Here is a 496-nt window from a genome sequence, read left to right as displayed (position 1 = left end):
GGACTCTCCTGTGTGTGTCACTTGTCGGCTTGGACAGCTGTTGTCACTGGTGGTAGAGTGGTTACCATGGACACATTCTGTAACTTGTATAAGTGCTTCACTAACTCGGGGCACCATTCATTGCTCACCCCAAGCCTTCACTAGGAGGAAGTCCAGTATCTCTCCAGGGCCTCCGGCCTCCTGAATTGACCCGGGTACCTCAAGACCTCATCTAAAGCAAGCCAGCTCTGTCTCTAAACTCCAGGTACAGGGAAGGGGAGCCAAAACCCCATCTAGTGCTGGTGTTTCAGCTCCTGACACATGATGTGGGGTTAAAGATGGGCCCTGCACATCCTCCTGGATGCTGGTCAACCAAGGTGGTGGTGGCCTGCTGGGTCAGTTCCAGTGGAAACCACGGCAGACTCAGCACTATGCTCAGGAGGCTGAGGACAGGTGTATCTTTGTCATGTTGGAGTTTTTTCTTAAGTGTCTTGTGATCTTTCACCAAAAAGCTCAC

The sequence above is a fragment of the Ictidomys tridecemlineatus genome, chromosome 11 (genome assembly GCF_052094955.1).
Source record: "Ictidomys tridecemlineatus isolate mIctTri1 chromosome 11, mIctTri1.hap1, whole genome shotgun sequence".
NCBI classification, from domain to species: Eukaryota; Metazoa; Chordata; class Mammalia; order Rodentia; family Sciuridae; genus Ictidomys; species Ictidomys tridecemlineatus.
The sequence above is the reverse complement of the archived record's forward strand: the minus strand, read 5'-3'. Positions refer to the sequence as shown.